The sequence below is a fragment of the Pelophylax lessonae genome (genome assembly GCF_965119305.1).
Source record: "Pelophylax lessonae genome assembly, chromosome: 1".
Lineage (NCBI taxonomy): Eukaryota > Metazoa > Chordata > Amphibia > Anura > Ranidae > Pelophylax > Pelophylax lessonae.
The window spans coordinates 110,549,972-110,570,235 of record NC_138768.1 but is presented as its reverse complement, the minus strand read 5'-3'; the positions used below and the strand labels follow the sequence as shown (position 1 = coordinate 110,570,235).

Genomic DNA, 20,264 nt, shown 5'->3' with positions numbered 1-20,264 from the left:
CACAAGTGTAAGGAGCATTCATCTCACTGACCATTACACTAATGTACCATGAGTTGTAAGTATAGTCGTCATTTATAGCAGGGGTTCTTTGAGACCTGGAATTTATTTCAAGGGTTCCTCTGTGTTGAAAAGGTTGAGAAAGGCTGGTCTATATCAACCTCAACATTTTATAATAGAGCAGGGGTCTCCAAACATTAAACAAAGCACCAATTTATGGTTATTCAGACTTATGGGGGCCGGACTGGTGAGGGTAGAAAATGCCCTGGCGTCAATGGGAGTAAATGATACCCCGTCATTGGTATTCGTAGGAGGAAAGTGTTCCATTGTTGGTATCTGGGGAAGGAATAGGGCCCCATCATTGGTGTCATTGGGAAGAATAATGTCCTGCCGTTAGTATCAGTGGGAGGAATAGTGCCCCAATGTTGGTATCAGTGACTGGAATTATGCCCAGTTGTCAGTGAGAGGAATAGTGCTCCAACCTCCAAGGGCCGAATAAAGGCAAGCAAAGGCCCACATCGGACCCCCAGGGCAGTGTGGAAACCACTGCCTTAGAGGAACCCATAAAATAGTGCCCGGGATTTAGTCAGTCCCTGCTAAAACCAATTCATTGGGGGTTCATGCCGCTTTCATTGGTGGCCACTGAGAAGAAGGCCGTCCTTTTAGTGGTGGTCAGAATGCCATCCTTACAGACTGCTAAAAAGATCGGTGTCATGTAGCTGGTTCTGACAAGTGGCATCAGTCCTGGAACTAGCAATGCTGTTGGGATTTGAACATTTTGATGCAAAATCACCACAAGCTATAATAAATATGAATAAAAACGAATGCGGTTTTGTGAATTGGCAAAAACCTGCCCTGCCACAACATACGCATACTGCAAGAACAACTTTCCAGACATCTGTTGCATAGCAATATATGAAACCGTAATTTGAACTAGTCCTCCTACACAGCACATATCTTATGAAGCACACAACTCCTGTTTCTCACAGAAAAAAAAAAAAACCTAAAAAATACAAAAAGTACTTGCTTTCTCTACTCTTAAGAGCCATTTACTAGCTGAATTTTACTTTTTTTGCATAAAAACAAACATTAAAAATCTTGCAGGTAGCTATAATATTTTGGAGGGGACATTAGAAATCTTCACCACAAAATAAAACGGTAATTTGTTTTACTTTACCAGCAAGTACAGTGGCAAAGTGGTTAGCATTTCTACCTAGCAGCACTAGGGTTGTTGGTTCAAATTCCATGTTCTCCTTGAGCCTGCTTGGATTTCCTGCAGGTACTCCGGTTTCCTCCCACACTGCAAAGACATGCTGGCAGGTTAACTGACTCCTATCTAAATTGGCCCCAGTATGTGTATGTATGAATGTGAGCTAGGGGCCTTAGAGTGTAAGCTTCTTGGAGGGCAGGAACTGATGTAAATATACAATATATATGTAAACTGATGGCACTATAAAAAGACCTGTAATAAATAAAGCCTCACCCCCAGCATCCATGACATTCAACCAGCTGCATTTTTCAATTACAGAACCACCAGTCTGTTCCCACCTTTAGATAGGGCCCAAGTTAAAAGAAGCTATAACTGAATGTTAAATAGGCATTTCACCTTAAAAAAAAAAAAAAAAAGAGAATATATATATATATATATATATATATATATATATATATATATATATATATATATATATATATATATATATAAAGATCTGATCTGTCCCCCACAGTGTCCCATCTTCTAAATTACCACGTAGTTTTAGGCTAGATCAGTGGTATCCAAACTGCTATCCAAATGCAGCCCTTTGCTTGCCTTTATCTGGCCCTTGGGGCAGAGTTCATCTCATTGATACAAGACACTATTCCAACCACTGAAACCAACGATGGGGCATTATTCGTCCCACTGACATCAATAATGTGACGATATTCCTCCCACTCAACAGTGGGGTACTATTCTTCCCACTCTCAACAGTGGGGTACTATTCTTCCCACTCTCAACAGTGGGGTACTATTCCTCCCACTGACAATAATGGGGTACTATTCCTCCCACTGACAATAATGGGGTACTATTCCTCCCACTGACAATAATGGGGTACTATTCCTCCCACTGACACCAACAGGGCAATCCTCCACCAACACCAATGTCCAACCCCCCCCCCCCCCCCCAAAGCCTGAAGGACAGTAAACTGCCCCTTTCTTTAGAAAGTTTGGAAACCCTTGGGCTATATTATCCAATATAGAAAGTTGGAGACCCTTGGGCTATATTATCCAATACAGTACCATGTTTCACATTCACTGAGCAGCCCAAGGTCACTAACTGGAACCATTTGGTTAAACTTTAAACCTAAAAAGTAAAAAACACTCTGCAAAGCTCAATTAGACAGGATTGTAGAATTATTCTAGCACAACCAAAAAAAAAGGAAAGGGTTTCTTTCCTAGCAGAAAGTATTGACACCGGTGTACTGTAACACATGCAAACATTTAGTACTCCACATAGGCTATTCTGTTGCAGAGAACCTTCAGAGAAATATGTAATGTGTCATTGCTGACCTCTCCATGTGGAAAAGCTAGTTTCCTGGCTGTCCTTCCAATCCTGACTTTAATACATTTGGTATCTACATGGAAAGTGATCAGATGAGAGACTACTGGTGGCATACTAGAGCCAGCTGAGTGGACAGAAGAGGATTTAAAGGCATGGTATACTATATACATAGTTTACATTGGTCCAGCTTGTGACTATATATTAAACCTGGCCGTTGCTCCTGGAAGCTGGAAATCACTGAAGTAGACTCCACATCAGTGACCTCCACTTGCATCGGGGTCCCATGCTGAGCACCTGGCCTGCTGTATTCCAAATGCAGGTCAGCTGCTCAGCATGGGCGCCATTCACAGAATGCTTTGCATTTTCTCAATGAATGCAAAGCAGTCTCTGCTTGGATGAAATGGAGAGGCGGAGCAGTGATGTCAATGCTGCAAATGTCTAAGTATGAACTTCTAAAACTTTACTAACAGAGGAGATAGACTAGTTAGATATCTAATCAATTTATCCATCCCCTCCCCCTCCCCTCCTGTTCCAGTGTCAACTAAATGATTTGGATTTAGCCAGCACTTTCTTTTCCAGTGATAATGATCACCAGGGTGAATTTCCATTAGGGACACAGAGCAATAAAAACCTGACAGGGATTCTAATCCTTCCTTATTCTATTCAAAACATTTTTTTTTAAAAAAAACCCACGCAATTAATTAAGATACTTTGAATCCTGTAGTCTCTAGGCCTGTCATGCAACATCATGGGTTCTTCATCTTCTCCTCCATTGGTGGCAGTGAGTGGTCCTTCCTCCCAAGCTGAGCGTTAATCACATAATGATATGCTAGTGCCTTCTGTCCAGTACTGGGAGTCCAGGTGGTTATGATGCCACACTATACCAGTCCATTACAGCCTGGGCTCATAGGATGTAATCTGGATGAAGATAGGCATTTTTCCACCTGGAATAGGACCACTAGGATTGCAAAGCAGCAAGTGTGAAGAAAACTGCACCGAAAAAGGAGGTGCATATTGCAGCAAAAGCAGCTTTTTAATTTTTACAGCTGCTGTACTTTCTTCTTTTCCACTATAGTAAAAAGGTGGAGTTGGTCTTTATGTATTTGCATCAGCAAAGCAGCCAGACAACTCGCATGTTTAAAAAGAAAATCTGAACAACATTTGAACAAGAGGTGTTCAGGATTTTCCAGCACATGAGGCCACAGCCTACTCAACAGTCCAAGAAGCCATGCTTCAATGAGCCACTTATGTCCCCTGGACAGTAAAAGCTGAAACTCATGGTTCAATTTGCACAAGTTTTCCAAGTACACATTCCTCTGCCATCAAAGCAGCAGACCATAAAATTCTCCAGTCTAAAGCAAGCGCAAGTCAAATTTTCCAAGGAGGCAAGTTGCATGGGATTTACAAGGCAGCCACCGCATTTACCAAAAGGAAATCTGATAAACAAAACCGATTGAGAAATAGGCAAGGCGGAACACAAGTTACCGGTCTTTTTTTTCCAGCAAGGGGGCAACTGTTGAAAAAGAAAAAAAAATAAATAAATAAATGCACTGACCATTTGTTTCGGTCAGTCTTAATTTTCTGTTAATTTGAGCTAAAAACACCAGCCGTTACACAAAATGCAATTCCATCCATCAGATGCCGTACAAAAAAAAAATTTTTAAAAAGGGGGGGGGGGGGGGAGGGCATGAGAAACAAAGCTCTTCAAAAAGAGATTCCTGATTTTCAGGTATCAGAGGGCCGTTGCCGAGACTTCAGATACACCGGTACCGACAACGGACACAAACCAGAATAGATCTTAACATAGCAAAGGGGAAATATTTAATGACCATGCTATTGGAAGCCAAATCTTTCAAGGAAAGGACAGGCTAAAGCCAGCCATAGACTGTTTGAATCTCAGCCGGTCATCAGGAACTGGCTGAGATTTGAACCATGTATGAGCAGGCTGAATATACCCAAGTTGATCGATCGATTAACTTGGGTACAACCATTCCTGACGGGTTTAACATGCGGTTATCACTAGCGGCTATTATGGCCAGCTAGCAATAGTCACAGTGTTCTCCAAGCGGGACGGCTTCCCCCACTGGGAGAAGACAATGGTTCCACGGAAGGAATTCCCCCATCAACACATCAACCCATAGTTGCAGGAAAGAAATTTGCTCCGTCTATGGCTGGCCTAAAGTTCTATACACACCCCACATTAGGGAGCATTGCAATAAGGCAGTCCAATTATTTGGAATGGACAGGCAGCACACCTTAGTACTCCATACATTTTTTTCTAAAAAAAAAAAAAAAAAAAAAAAAAAAATAGCATGTACCCTTTTCTACCCACAAGGCAAAGATTACTTTCATCCATGCGTTACACCACGCTGTGTTGCTTGGGCACATAGTGCCATAGGGTGGCCTGCTTATGAACACCGATTGTTTCATTAGAACTCTTCTGATGACGTCCATAGGGAACCTGACACTTTCAGAGTGTCGGCCTCTAGGGTCACCCACAGCTATTATAGTTTCTCATGCTGACCATCACCTCAATGAATCCAGAAATGTGTGGGGATCAGCAAGAATTCCAGTGGGAACTTCAACACTGCCGGGAGTGTCTATCTCCTGGATTCCTTGGTTTTCCTACACAGACTTCATCAGCAGATTTCTATAGAATGGAGCAGTGACCTGGCGGCACAAACCGCAGGAAAGGCAAGTATTGACCGTCTTCTTTGGAGTGTTACTTTACTTCATAGACACAGTACACATTACATGGATTAGGAATCAGCCAAACACTGAGTTGGCTTTCCAAAACTGCAAAGTGAGTCAGCAACTTGTCCAAAGTCAACTTTCATTCTGCAAATTCCACAATGTTACAGCAAAATATACAGAGGCCTGACCAGCTACCAACATAATGCAATGCATACATCTACCCAGATTCCCAATCTTGGAAGAATGATCAGAGGTGACTCAGCCTCATACATCAGGAAGTGAGCCAAGGAAAAATAATGCAGGAATTAGAAGGCAGACAATGTATTTATTCACACATGATCTATTCAGAGCGCGAGTAACGGGAAAACCTTCAGAACACATTTTCAGTCATTCTTCTCTAAGGAATTGTTGCTTCCCTAAAATGCCTACAAATGGCATTAGAATGACTCATTGCTTTGACACACGCTTGCTAGACAGAATTGCTGGTCAGACAAAAAAAAAAAAAAAAAATAGTGTTTGGCTAATGTGGACTAGATGGTCTTCGGGTCTCTTTTCAACCTTTTGTGTTTTTATAGTTGTTGAACACTTTTCTGAATTTTTATTTTAATGCAAAGTTTACAAAAAGAGTTGAGAAGTCATTACTTTGGGAACAGACTTCTTATCTTGTTTCAGAACAAAGAAACAAGGTTTTCAGTCTGACTGCTATTCCTTCTATGAGCCCCATCCAGTGGGGTCTGCTGGCAGTGCAGATGTTCGATTACAACAGTCCAATCCGACTGAAAGTGGGAGGATGTGGTCTAATGTCTTTTTGTATTTGCCCAATCAAACTTGTGTATATGACCGCTGGCCACACGAGCACAGCGGTGTACAGACATTCAGGTTAAGCTGTACACTGCACCCTCAACTTGTAAAATAACCATTCATCTTAAAATAGGGCTTTCACACGGGCGTTCCGATCAGATCCGCCTGTCAGTTTTTTAGGCAGATCCGATCAGATGCCCCATTCAGCCCTATGGAGCAGCTGATGTCAGCGGTGACATGTCCGCTGACACCCCCTGCCATCCGCATCCGATCCATGAAATCTGGATGGATGGAAAACCCATTTTCCATCCGTCCTGGGGATCGGATCGGATGAGAGCGGACAGGCGGTCCGTTCTCATCCGATTCCCCATAGAGAGCAGCGGGGTTCTGACACCTCTCTCTCCGCACACAGTGCGGAGACGGAGCTGTCATCCGCCGGCTCAATCCCTGCTGAGCAGAGCAAGGTCCGCAACGGAATGCGGACCGAGTGAAGAAATTAAGCCATTTGTGCATAGATATAAACAAACATACCTCCCCCCACCCCCCCCTTTTTTTTTTTTAAGTGATAACATGCCCACTGTTTCCAGCTGTATAAGGAGCTCAGAGAGCTGGGGGGAGGAAAAAACAGCAGTACACTGGTCTTCCCAGTGATGGGCTGTGCAGGGGGGGGGGGTGGGGTGTCAATACAAGTCTGATCATTGGAGGAGAGCAGGCAGTGTTCCCAGCACAGCAAGGAAACTGACCATGCTGTGCTCTCATGCCTACTGTGGTCAATTTTTAAGCAGAGGGACTGGCAGGAACACCAGGTATTTTACACAAAGGAAGCAATCAGAGATCAGGATACTTTTTCAAACAAGTACGTGATACAACAGACATCAGGAATATGAAATGTTGGGTTTACATATTCTTTAAAACATCTTGAAAATCACTGAATTGTTCAGGCTACTCTTGTAGGTAGGAGAACCATAAAGCCTGGAACAATTTGTCAAACTCTTATAAACAACAACACCACACACACCTGGTAACTACTTCAAACAAGATCTCCAAAAAGGCCGTGAAAAAACAGAAAATGGTAACTATGCATTATGGCAAAATTTATATTTTTATAATTAATAGCAACCAATGGAAGGTAACCATTAGCTAGGAAAGTTACACAATTTTACACAATTAGAAACTGAATTTTAATGGCAAATGTGGAGCACAGACTATTCTTTCCATTAACCTAAACAATCCATAAGATGGAGGGGGAGGACACATTCATGTATAAAATGAGGGTAGATGTAATCATGCCTATATAGAGTATCCACAGCCACATCGTTTTGTCTGTGTAACACAATCAATGGTTTCTGAATGATCAACAGATGAGAAAACATGACCTTGTCGACATGAAGTGTGTGGTCTATGAGAAGAAACCCAGCCTGCTTCCCTCAAGCAAAACAAGCAGCAAGAGGAACGTTCTTCCTTTATGTGGGCCCAGGACAGGACCCTTCTCAATGAGGTCTGCGTAGACAGCTGTACATCATTGCTGTATACACAAGAGACACGCACATTAACCCCCTGCCTGCACCCAAAATTAACTTAGCAGACAAATATGTGGATCAAAGATACTTTAGGCACGGCTTATTGGTGCAAGAGGTTTCCAATGCTTCTGCTCCCGACACCTGTTCCAGACTGGTCATGTGACTCATACTTTCCTATATATTGTATCACAGTTCTCCCAGGATTTTCCTGCTCAACAGGTAGTCAAAGGGACACTTCCCAAGACTATGGGATTCTAACACTTGTTAAAGCGGTAATAAACCAAAAAGCAAACATTATATTGCAGTTTACACATTCTTAGATGTGATGGCTGCAGTAGTTTTCTTTATTTTATTTTTCCCCTGATGATCCTGCCGGCGAAACTTCGTTCACACCGGTGCGATTTGACAGTTCCCGTTCACATGACAAGTCACACCCCATTGCTGGCAATTGAACCGTCCAAAATACTGTGACTCATGTGGCAGAGACTTTAAAAAATGTTCCTGCACTATTTTTTTCAGAATTCATCACAACTTGCATAGACTTAGGCAAATCGCACTGATCTGCAGCTTTGAAAATCACGCTGAAGTAGTGCGAGTTCAAAGCTGCACTGGAATGAACAGGGGCCAAGTCTGTTTTAACAAAACCAGCTCTCCTGCAAATGTAGCATGTGAAGAAACCATTTACCCCTGATAGGGGTGCATACGGTGATCAGCTTTTACTTATGCAAAAACTTTATCCCACCTGGGGAAATAAAATAAAAAACCTTTATATCAAAAGAACAAAAAAAAAAAAAACATTGCTATAACTGCTTGTGTAAAGCCAGCCATGGATCAAAAGTCGGCCAGTTCAGCAGTAACAGGAGGAATTTTGATCCATGTATGGGTAGGCAGGTTGTACACAAGTCAATCTATCTTCGGTTTTTCCCCAAACGACCAGTGCTGCCAGCAATACTATTCATTGTATTCTGGGGGTGGGAAGGTTTCCAGCTGTCAGAATTCAATACCACAGCAGGGAGAGCATTGCCCCATCCACATTGAATGTGTGGATGGGGGCATCGAGGCATTTTCTCAACCCACTGGTTCAACGGGGGACAAAAAAAAAAAAAAAAAAAAAAAAAAAGAGTGCATATGGTAAGGGCTACCTACTTTACTGCAGCATGAGCTAAAGTTTGGCTTCAATTGGTTAGTGTATCTAAATCTACTAGTACATCTAGCACTCCCCTCCCCCAGAATGACAATTCTGCTGTCTATGTGCTCCTTCATCCAGAGTGGAGGTGTGTTTCTGGACAGGTCAACAGGTGAAAAAAAAAATGCAGCCATCCCAACTAAGGATTGGTAAGCTGCAATATAATACATTTTATGTTTTATTTAATGCCACTTTAAGCAAACTGCAATCTACCAACATAGCAAAAAGCTGAAAGCCCAGATTACATTTACTATAGAATGTGAGAACTCTGCCTTCCCAAGGCATCAGGCATGATCGTCAATTTTGGTTTAAGGTTTACGTATCTCCAAAGTTTTAGTTTTGGGTTGTGGTGAAGTGCCATGTCTATGAATGTAAAGTGACCCTGTCAGGCTGTACGTCTCGGTTACAGAGAGGTCACCTTATGCACTGTACCAGGGACAACCTTTTCACATGAAGTGCAGGAGACTATCCAACAGCAATGCAGAAGTAAATACACTTTTAAGCGGTGGTAAAATCCTCTTTGTGATTTTTACCTACAGGTAAGCCTATAAAAACTTACCTGTAGGTAAAACGAACATTTCCTAAACGTACATTAGGAGAGATTCACCCTGGATGCAGCCGGTGTTGTTACCAGCACATGCGCTCTGAAGGTCCGGCATACCTTGCTGGACCTTCAGAGACTGGTGCCAGAACCAAGGGCTCTATGTGTGAGTGACGTCATCACGGCTCTGGCCAGTCACGGTAGCTGGAGCACCACGCAAATCCAGGAGACAGACCGGGGGAAGAGGTCAGCCCTCTTAGCGGTGACAGCACGCCGCTGGAAGGGTTCGTTCCAAGGTATTTCACAAAGTGCTAGTAGTATGCGATGCACAGTAGCACGTTATGCAATTGTCTTACAGGTGTGCGCTTTTTTAACCAGCAGAGGTTTACTACCGCTTTAACCACTTCCCACCCATAGGACATTCCTGTACGTCCACGAGTTTCAGTGGGTATGCCAGGGGCATAGCTGCAGTCATGACCCTGGTATCTTTTTTCAGCCAGTGATGCCGAATAATGTAAAAGCGATCTGAACGGCTATAAAGTCACTGGATCAGATTTACATGCGGTGGAAGGGGAAAACTTTTGAAGACCCCTCATAAGTACATAATACCTGTATATAAGCAGGGAACCCCGCTCAGCTTTTTATCTTTGTCCCTTTTCCAGTTACAGATTTCCCCTCACTTCATGTCTGGTTAAACTTTACTCCCAGGCCAAAAACACAGAAATCAAAATCTAAGGGACTTCTGAATAGTATTAAAACCTGACAAGGGCTCTAACCCTTCCCAATATCCAAAATGTGGGGGAAAAAAAAAAAAGTTTTGGGATATAGCTAAACTTAGATATTTTGTGTCTTTACCATAACTTGACAAAGATCACGTTCATAGAAAACCACCAGCATGCCTTTACATGTAATATACTCAGATAAAATGTAGGACATATGGACAGATTTCTAATACATAACGGAATATCCCGGCATGTAACAGACTGCAGGGACGTGCTGGCAGTTTTTGTTCAGCAGTGAAAAGTGCCATTGACCTCTGCTTTGCTCGGCATAATGTGCCTTGAGGATCCACAGCTGCACAGAGGAGCACATACTGCAAAGCAGATAACCGGGGAGGTGTACACACACACCACTAAGCATCTTTGTGGGTCGGTAAAATGGAACGCCTTAATTATACAGGATCTGATCGGCTTCGCTGTGCCCTTTTAAGTGTCTATTCTTGTAATGCAGGGGTAGTTAAAGAGCTCAGCATCGGCATGAACATCTGGGGTGCAGACTTCCTTCCTGTGCTCTCTGGCAATCGGCCTGAAAGAGAAAGATCCAGGATCCTCTTGATTATGAAGCATAAAACCACTCCCAGAAGCCTCAGTGCTGAACGCAAGGCCAAGAGGAAGGAAAAAAAACCTACACAGAACACCCTTTTTTCCTGCTTCTTCCAATTAAGCCACTAGAGTGAAGAGCAGTTCCATGGTTCTCCTCTTAGCAACACGAAATCTGAGGCCCACAAAGAGGAAACTGCACGGATTTTCTTGCAGACAGTAAAAACACAAATCTCTGCAATCCAGGACTACAAACGGCCTTATACCAGATGTATGCATGCTAGTTAATGCAGTACGGGCGGCCGGATTTTTCTGCAGTTGACCCCTGAAGATGTTACCTTTGATCCTTCACACCTCAATCTATTGTACACAACTAGCAGGCCTATTTGATTACAAGGAAAAATTATGGAAACCAGGTCAGGTTTCTAAAGGGTTACCACTGCTGCTTACTCTGCCCTCTTTGGCTTTAATACTACAAGATATAGACACAGAAGGGACATGGAGCACGTCAAGTCAGAAATTCTGAATAATGTAACACCTCCTCACTGCTTGTCAAATGCTTTCTGATGAGCAATCCGAGCCCTAAAAGCACCACTAGTGTAAACGAGCCCTAAAAGCCATGTTTTCAGAAAGTGAGGTCAACAACGGCAAACCTCAAAAATCTATCAGTACAAGTTTCCTCTTCACTTTGAAACCAAAAGAGCGACGAAACCCTTGAAACCCTTTTGTTTCAGCACAGGTCAGGGCGGGTACCCGACGACTCTTTCCAGTGAAGTCCAGCAGACAGAAGGAGCCCAAGCTCAACATAAGGAAGTCTATTTAAAGCGGAACTTTACCCAAAAGGGGAAGTTCTGCCTTAAGGACTCCTCTTGCACAATTGGCACTTTTGCTCGGTGGCAGGGGGGGGGGGGGGGGAACAGGTAACCGATTGTGACAGACACCTGCTCCCACTTCGATTCCCTTTCTGTGGGAAAGGAGTGACTTTTTTTTTTTAAAAGTCAGCAGCTACACTTTTTGTGGCTGCTGACTTTTTTTTACAGGTGCCTGGGGTTCCTCTTTAAGCTCCGAGGTAAGATATGTAACAGGAAACTCCACTTTCTGTATCCAGTTTAAATCACACTGAAAAGACCGCATGCTGATATTAAAGAGACCCTGTCATGTCCCAAACAGATCAAGATGGCAGTTTCTTGCAATCGAAGAGGTAGAACTCACCCCTCTGGTTGCCCTTGTCTATATATGAAAGAATGGCAGAAACAGAGGTCAGAGGAAGGAGCACAGCAAATAGCGGGTACATCTGAACAGGGGATATACCAGCTATTACTGCAGAAAAAAAATGTTTGGAGACCTGACAGGGTCATCAGATAGTCAGACATGCGAGGGCAATTCTGCACTGACCGCCAAAGACCGGAATTGCACCCTTTGCCTCACCCATGATGTATGCTAAAGGCCAAGCCCACTCTTTACACCATATTTACCCACATTTACCTTGGGACACTGAATTCCAAAAGGATTTCCAACAAAAGTCAGTCAAGCATCTGTTGAGCGAGGACTGCCACACACACAATGATCGAAATTTGCCCAATCCCCGCTTCACAAGCTGAATTTCAATTAGTGTATGGCCAGCTTTAGTTCCCAGTGGAGCACAAGTGCTGTAACAGGACTGCACTCACTGTCCATTGTTTACTTCCTCCAGTCCTAGAATAGGTCGTCAGTACCTCCAGACATACCTGGGGCTGCAGGAATAGTCTGTAGAAGCCTATAAATTGTACACGTGATCCACTAATTGAAGTTGCAATGCTTTGCAGGCTCCAATGCAAATAAATGGGCACTTTCTATTTCCCAATAGGGGTGCATTATTTACAAGAGGTAGAATAGAATATATAAATCTCCAATGCCGAAAAAAAAATCCAGGACCTAATGCCTATTTGGAAAAAAATAACTAAATAAAACTTTGTTAGTTTTAGTCATATTATTAAAGTCAGTGGATTGCAATAATAGCCAGGCAACTAGCGTTTTCAGAAGTTGGCTAATCTCATGACAACTGTACTTGGTACAGAAAAGCATTTGGGCTCCTCTTTTCTAGATGCAGGAACGTTATCTGGGTGGGACAACCTTCATGCCTCCGACATCACTTTTTCCAGCATTTAGGTTTTCCAACTTTAGCCCCACTTCACACTGATGCAGTACAAGTTGGGTGAGAATTTAAAGCAAATTCACATTCGGATTTTTTTTTACATCGCAATGCAAATTCTACGTAGCATGTGCAGTTTCCATGCAAATTTAATAAGAATTTGTGGAGGGAAGTGATCACATCTGCGATTTTATTTTTGTGGCATGGAGGGCGATCAGCCTGTGGCAGTGCTGATGTTATGGAAGCCCGGGTTGCTTTGATAGTGGCCTTTAGCTCATCTGCGTTGTTGGGTCTGGTGTCATCTTCCTCTTGACAATACCTCACAGATTCTCTATGGGGTTTAGGTCAGGTGAGTTTGCTGGCCAATCAAAGCACAGTGATACCATGATCCTTAAACCAGGTATTTGTACTATTGCCAGAGAATGCAGGTACCAAGTCCTGCTGGAAAATGAAATCAGCATCTCCATAAATCTGGTCAGCAGAGGGAAGTATGAAGTGCTCTAGAATTGCCTAGTAGAGGGCTGCGCTGACTTTGGATTTGATAAAACACAGTGGACCAACACCAGCAGATGACATGGTTCCCCAAATTATCACTAACTGTGGAAACTTCACAATGGACCTCATGCAACTTGGATTCTATGCCTTTTCACACTTCCTCTAGACTCTGGGGCCTTGATTTCCAAATAAAATGCAGAATTTACTTTCATCCGAAAAGAGGACTTTGGACCACTGGGCAACAGTCCAGTCTTTTCTCCTTAGCCCAGGTAAGACGCTTCTGACATCGTCTCTGGTTCAGGAGTGGCTTGTCACAAGGAATGTGACAGTTGTAGCCATGTCCTGGATACGTCTGTGTGGTGGCTCGTGAAGTACTAACAGCCATAGTCCACTCCTTAGCCTTTCAAGTGCACCTTTTTCTACCACACCCTTTCCATCCACTCAACTTTCCATTAATATGCTTGGATACGGCACTCTGAACAGCCAGCTTCTTTAGCAATGACCTTTTGTGAGTTACCCTCCTTGTCAATGTCTTCTGGACAACTGTCAAGTCAGCAGTCTTCCCCATGATTGTGTAACCTACTGAACCAGAATAAGAGACCCCGGGCGCAGGTGTCAAACTGGCGGTCCTCCAGCTGTTGCGAAACGACAGGTCCCATGATGCATTGCAAGGCTGACAGTTACAAACATGACTCTCATAGGCAGAGGCATGATAGGACTTGCAGTTCCGCAACTGGAGGGCCGCCAGTTTGACACCCCTGCGGCTGATTAGAGTGACACCATGAGTCTACAATATGGAACTTTCATTTTTTTTTTTTTAGCTAATTTGGGGTTTTCACTAGCTGTAAGCCATAATCATCAAAATTAAAAGAAAGAAATAGTTGAAATAAAAATCACTGTGTGTAATGAATCTATATTATATAGGAGTTTCACTTTTTTTATTGAATTACTGAAATAGAATATCATCAAAAAATTTTTTTTTTTATTTTATGCACTTGTATGTGAACAGCCTTTATTGGAAATAATGCTTTACAAGGCAAGCAAATCTATGCTTTTCAGATTGCATCTGATCCATATGGAATTTGCATAAGTGTGAACTGGGGCTTAACGTGGGTCTAGCTCCATTTAGAGGTTCTATTCAGATCCCAAATGCTATTTTTTCTAAACGCAGCTAAACTGACCGCACCTATACATGGACAAACACGCAATTTGAAGGACACCATTCCAAAATCATTCAACGTGTTTCTATGCCTATAAAAAGGCTACTCTAAATGAATAGAACTGCCAGGTATAGGAGTGCCAGCGTGTATTAAGGCCTTCATTAATCAGCAGCTGGAAGTCCATGAACTGCAGGACCAGGCGGTGTTCAGGACTACGTGCAACTGTTCATGGATTCTCCTGGCTGGGAAGAGAGGATACAATAGCCCCACAAAATGGCTGCCTCTTCCGTGCATGTCAGCCAGGCCTGTAATGCCTTTTACAATGACGTAAACTGCGAGCCTCATAAAACTTGTGTCACGTCATATGCCCGGGTCCACTATGAAAGAAAAAATAAAATCCTACGTAGCAAAGAAGAAAAGTGATCAGTACGAGGAAGGCTCGCTCCCTTCCACACAACACCCCCAGCAGGCCCCTCCCCGCCGGCCTGTCAGCCCAGCCTGGCCCTCAGCTGAACTGCGAGCGCTGACGTCAGCTGGCGACTGAGGCAGCATTCCTAAACAGTTCAGACAAACCCACTTGTGGGAAGCTTAGAAAGCCCTCAGCTGTAGTGAAGAAAGCAAAAGGCTTGGCTGGAAGCCAGACTACTGAGCTCAGCATTTTGTAATGCACTTCCTTTTTACTTAACAGCTTGCATAATGCCTCCGCCAATCCACCTTTAACCCCTTCTCCGCACACGGCTCCCGGGGAGGAAAATATAAACCAAAACCCCCCATGCCGTCCTACCTAAGGAGGGGGCAGTTTTATATCCAGCAACAGTAAGTGGTTAGAACTAAACCAACTCAAAATCCATTCCTTGGAAGACAACCATTAGGAATTGACATGGTTATAGAAAGAATTCTGAAAGGATTAGAGTGAAATTAGAGACGGGTTCTGAATTTTCATTTTCCCAAATGTCATTTATGAAGGTCTGGGGAAGCCTTATACTGCATCTCAATCACTCCGGTGATGGATCTACTCATCTTCAATGGATGAAACATTTGCAGCTGGACTACTTCTAATCAATGATGGATATACAGGGACTGCAATTGTTCACCTTCTAAAAATGCCAGTTTCCTGGCTGTTAGGATGACACAGCACTTACAAATAAGCAGATGAGGAAGGTCACACCTCCTTCCAGCGTTAGTGTACCTAGTTTGCAGTGCTGTCCAGTGATTTCCAAATCATTGTGCATTGTAGATGAATTCATCATCCTTTAAATTACATACCTGTAGGCCAGCGTCTGCAAAGCCCCCATAAACAAAGTAACATTCTGAGCAATCCATGACATCCTGTGTAAGCTAGAACTGGGGGTCTGAGGATCGCACCCCATCATCACCGTAGCAAGCATGGGACAAGTACTCTTAGTCCACAAACCCACACATGTGCACCCGCAGCTCTCGGCTCCCTCCACTCAGCACTGTGATAGTGAAGGGAGAGTCCACAGTGTGTGGATGAGGGGCAGCGCTCGTTCCATGTGATGGGGGGTGCACCCATCATCCTTATATGGAGGAACATGCCAATCACTCAGAATGTTATTTTTTTGGTAAGGCTTTGCAGAAGACCCACTTGGCATACAGGTATGCAATTAATTGTACATTGTAGATACATTGAGCTTTGTTTAAACTGTCGGGGCACATTTCATTGTAAGGCGGGCCATACACTGTTCGAATCTGAGATGGTTCAGCAGGCTGAATGTCAATCAACTTGGGTACAACTAGCATGTTGAGTTTTACCTGCGATTGGCGCTAGCAGTTGCTATAGCCGCTAGCAATAATTACTGTCTTTTCCCGGTGGGGACGGCCGTTCATTTCCAGCACCTGTCCGCCAACCCAGTGCATGCCAGTTGGTGGTTCAATTCACTGAACACCCTGACAAACTGAAGCTCAAGATGGGGGCATCAACAATTAAAGGACCAAGAAAAAGACCACCAACACCAAAACACTGCATTTTAAAAAAAAAAAAAGCATTAAGTGGTTAATACTTATTTTACATGTTTATTTACATTTTTCTCCTCATTTACATGGAGCTGTGCAGCAAAGATAGTAATCGGGGTTAGGACAAACTAGAAGGCTGATGTTAGATAGTGATCCTGTGGCTGGTGATTTATCTTTAGTGGCAGAACAATTCCTAGATTGTAAGCTCCAATGAGCAGGGCCCTCTGATTCCGCCTGAATTGCTGTATTGTAAGCGTACTGTCTGCCCTCATTTTGTAAAGCGCTGCGCAAGCTGTTGGCGCTATATAAATACTGTATAATATTTTTATTATTATTAATAAAAGAACCAACCAAAAAGGCTGCCTGTTGGTCTCTATGGTACAGATCCCTCTGTAGCCAGATGCAGCAAAAGGTCACTTAGTTGCTGGCACAGATGCTGCTGAATCTTGACTGCTAGCAATAGGAGTGACATCTTGCTACCTCGGCTACAAAAGAAGTGAATTCATTAGGGGCAATCAGGAAGCCTCTTAGTGATCCTGAAAGTGCCACAGTCACCTGACAGACTGACACCATCCTTCGAGTGTCAGAGATGCTTAATCAGTTGCAACATAACATTAAGGCTCGGTTCACACTTGTGCGATGCGGGAAGGCTGCGAATATGCAGCGTGTTCCCGCATCGCATCCGCACATCTGGCAGTTCACACTGCCATATGCGATACGCAGGTGGTGTCAATTAAAAGTTAGACACCCCCAGTTTGATTGCATATCGCAGTGCGATCTGACAGTTCGCACAGAATCAGATCGCACTATTGTGAACCACTGTGTGATCCGATTTTGATGCGGCTCAAAAAATGCCTCCTGTGCGTCTTTGGTGTGGATGCAGTGCGAATTCAGCCATACAAAGTGTATGGCTGAAATTCGCACCGCACATGAGATCGCATGTAATGAAGAAGCAGTGCGCTCCCAATTACATGTGATGTCCGCAGCCGCAGAAGTGTGAACCGGCACTAAAAAGGTTAATAAAAGGCAATCACCCCTAACAACCCAACCTCCCGAAATGTTCCAATTTCTCCCAACTATATTGAAACAAAGATCACCACATGGATCCAGGATTGGGCATCTCATATGTCACAACTGTACCAATCAACACAAGTACAAAATAAAGCAGTATACACACATACACACACAAAAGCCATACAAAACAAACTGTGCTTGTCCATTTCATTACAAAGATTAAAAATTGATACCAAAAGTCCTTCACCCATAGATCAAAGGGCAAGATACACCAAAGGCGGAAGTTAAAAAGTGACAATGTTGGACAAAAAAAAAAAAAACCCCACACACCCTCCGAGAATTATCCATCCAGAAGGAGTTCACCTTATTAAAAAAAAAAAAAAAGGTAAAAAAAAATAAATAATGGGTTTACGATACACAAGAAGGTGGTTCCCAAATGCAGATTTAGAATTCCTACCAATAATGTGAATAAGCTCATGTATCCAGTGTCAGACCTGGTAATGGATCATCTCTCCAGTGTCAGACCTGGTAATGGATCATCTCTCCAGTGTCAGACCTGGTAATAGATCATCTCTCCAGTGTCAGACCTGGTAATGGATATACGGGATAACACTGGATATACGGGATAACACTGGAGTACACACTATACACCATCTTGCTTCACTCAGTTCTGCGTATTCCATGTAGCTGACCTTCCACAAAAGACAATGAATAGCACATGTATCATTTGTTTTGTTACCTAATGAACGGGATTTATACACACGAGGAAGCCAAGCCATCAATACAAAGTAAGTAGAGATACCAGAGGCCAATATTAGAGCGTCCTTTCTATAAACCCCAAATAATAAAACGCCGTACACGTGTACACTTATAATGTTTATTTTCAAGAAATTGTTTTGTACTCTTGTGTCTTTGTAACATCCTCCATAAGCTCTCAAATCTCTCTTCACCCCCCTTAATTTGTTTGAAATGAGTTAGTTGTGGTCATGGGCACTGCTCTATGTACATTACAAATTCCATGGTCCATCTCAGAATGTGCCCAAACTCAGGGATTTGGATCACAAAAAGTTAAAAAAAAAAAAGGGAACTTTGAGATTTGAAGGAGACAAAGAGCAACAATAGGGACCATTTTGTGTCAAGAACACACACTTTAAATATAATTTTTTTGTTTTCTTTGGTTCTTCCTTCCCACCACAGTAGAGCACTGACTCAACCATGCTCAGTTCCCCTCTATACATTTTCAGCACTGTGCCAAAAAATAGACTGATCTGCAGTATAAAGATTTACTGCTGCTCAGGGGGGGCTCTAAGCTTCAGCAAAATGGTAGCCTCCAGCAAAAAGACAGGAACAATGCTGGAGGCAATTCTCAGCACACACTCATTTTTGCAGCGTTTTTTATGTGAAACGTATTTTCCTTGCTAAAGAACATTATTTTTTTTATCAAACTGTTATGGGTAAAAGGTCCGCTTTAACTAAGAAAGGTAGAAATGATTAAGGGTCCTTTCACGCGGTCTGCATCCGCCAACGGAGTCCATTCTGCTCAGCGGGGATTGATCCGCCGATCCCCGCTGAGCAGGCAGAGGACAGCTCCATCTCCGCTCTGTGTGCAGAGACAGTTGTCAGATCCCCGCTATCCTCTATGGGGAGATTGGATGAGAACAGACTGCCTGTCCGTTCTCATCTGATGCCATCTGATCTGATCCTCCAGACGGATGGAAAATAGGGTTTTCATCCGTCCGGATTTCATGGACAGGATCAGAAGTGGATAGCAGCGGAGATATCTCTGCTGACATCTGCTGCTTCATAGGGATGCATGGAGCATCCGATCAGGTCCGTCTGAAAAACTGATCAGATTGTTCGTGTGAAAGGACCCCAAGTAGTGGCCCTTGAATCTCCTTGGTATAGTCTCGACGTTTCTTGTTGAATGGTGGGTTAGACAAGATGTCTTTTCATATCAGAGTTGTAATTAAACCCATATGGTCTGCTTTGAGGAGTTCTACATTAAAGCGGAGTTCCGGCCACGGAAAAATTTTCTCAATAAAAATACCCCCCGGAACAGTCAGGGCTAGTATATTCCACAATGGATAGCCTCTGTACTGTCCCGGGTCGCACTTACTTGCAAGAATTACTTACCTTTAAGATTTATTCTCCAGCGCTGCCATCTCCGGTGTGGGCAGCTGAAGCCAGCGCGATCCTCTTCTCCGTCCTCTTCCGTCCCATGATGCACTGCACCGGCCCCGCTCGTCACTTCCGACGAAGGGACGAGCTGGGCCGGTGCATTGATTCCAGGGAGCAATGACGTTCAGCTCCCAGGGGTCATTGCAAGCCGGAAAGAGACGGCCCGGGCTGCGGCGCAGAGGGAGGAAGTGGAAGAAAGGCGAGTAAAATTTTCTACAATAACAAGGCAAGTAAAAAAAAAAAAAAATCGTAACCATCCATTTCTTTTTCAGGTGACAAAAAGGAAGCGGATGGCCACAAAATCGATATGTCGATTTTGTGGCCGGAACTCCGCTTTAACATGGCCTCATCCAGTACACACTTGATGGTAAAGTCCTTTCTCCAACAAATCTTTGTTAATGGAGTTGTGAAACTCTTGAAGTGTTGTACAATAGATCTTGTAGATATAAATATCAGCATATCACAAACACTATTCCTATGCACAAGGAGTGTATTTGACAGCGTTGTCAAGTTATTAACTGTTGCCTTGTCCTTTTATCTATGGAGAGGGGATTTTGATATTAAAAATATTGCTTTGTTTAATAAACTGATAAAGTCAGTTTGATTTGCATGCCTTGTATACTGTATATACACACCCTTTATTTCCTGCTTGTTTCTAGTATCCCAACCAGATCACTTTTGTTGGATAAACTTATGTCCACATTTACATGTAGACTAA

At 43.2% G+C, this 20,264-nt stretch overlaps 1 protein-coding gene across 1 annotated transcript in view; it reads right to left on the bottom strand.

Annotated features, from left to right (window-relative positions):
* Nucleotides 1-20,264, bottom strand: part of ZSWIM6 (zinc finger SWIM-type containing 6) — a 185,874-nt gene that overhangs the window by 119,705 nt on the left and 45,905 nt on the right. The window lies entirely within an intron of this gene.